The 968-nt window shown below is 53.6% G+C and overlaps 1 pseudogene; it reads right to left on the bottom strand.

Moving 5' to 3' along the window:
• Positions 1-467: 467 nt before the first annotated feature.
• On the bottom strand, positions 468-960 carry LOC103740615 (annotated as a pseudogene).
• Positions 961-968: the final 8 nt, after the last annotated feature.

Below are 968 nucleotides of genomic sequence, written 5' to 3'. Positions count from 1 at the left end.
CTTTTTATAAGAAATAAAAGAAAATTTATAAGAGAAGTGACAGTGATGTCTCAGGGTTGGAGCCCCTTGGTAGGCTCCTCTGGTTTCATGCTAGTGCAGCTCTTGCAATTCCCATACCACAACCACGCCAGCACTGCCCAGCCAGGGTCCCCACTTGGGAGACACAAGCTTGCCCTGCAAGGAACAAGAACAGCTGTCCCAGGGCTGACTGAGGCTGGGAAACACAAGAGTGGCTCTGAATGGGGTGTGAAGCCATAGAAGGGCTCCAGGTTATAGATGCCACGCCCATAAAGTACTTTGTTTGTCCCCCTAGTGGCTCTCCTCTTCCCCCACCCCTTACGCCTCAAGACTGGGGAGGGGGCCTTAAAACTAGACTCAGGACAGGATTCAAGGCTGCTGGCACCTCTCCCCACAGGTGTGTCCCCTGGTGCTTAGTTCCCCAGAGCTCATGGCACACGCTGTTCTGGTCAGAGCTGGTCACTGCCTTCCAGTTGCATCTGCCCAATGGCCAGCAGGGGGCTGGCTCTGTAGCCTGGGTTGGCCAGCAGCTCCTGAAACCTAGTCCTTTCTTCCTCAAGGAGCTGCTGATTCTGGGCTGTACTCATGTGGCTGTGCTCTACTGGCCTAGGCTAGCTGGTCACTCTGCCTCTGGTTTTCCCTGGGTGGCCAGTCTTCGGTTCCTGCAGCTCAGGCAGAACATCCCCCAGAAGGTGCAGGTCTCCCACCATCACTGTGGCCCTTCAACTTCCCTCCTCCCTGAGCTTCTGCTCAGCCAGCTTTATGGCTTCAATTTTCTGCAGCCATTGCTCACTTAGAAACCTCAGTTTTCCCTTCCTGGGTAAAATGACCTTTGGCTCTGCACCTTCTTTAGGGACACAAGATCCCTCTGGTCAGGCTCTAGACTTTGCATTAAGGCACTGGGGTCTATCTTCGTCCTGGAAAGATGTCAGTGTGAACAAAAGTCCAAT

This window comes from Nannospalax galili, unplaced genomic scaffold (genome assembly GCF_000622305.1).
Source record: "Nannospalax galili isolate Female #2095 unplaced genomic scaffold, S.galili_v1.0 scaffold41, whole genome shotgun sequence".
Lineage (NCBI taxonomy): Eukaryota > Metazoa > Chordata > Mammalia > Rodentia > Spalacidae > Nannospalax > Nannospalax galili.
The sequence above is the reverse complement of the archived record's forward strand: the minus strand, read 5'-3'. Positions and strand labels throughout refer to the sequence as shown.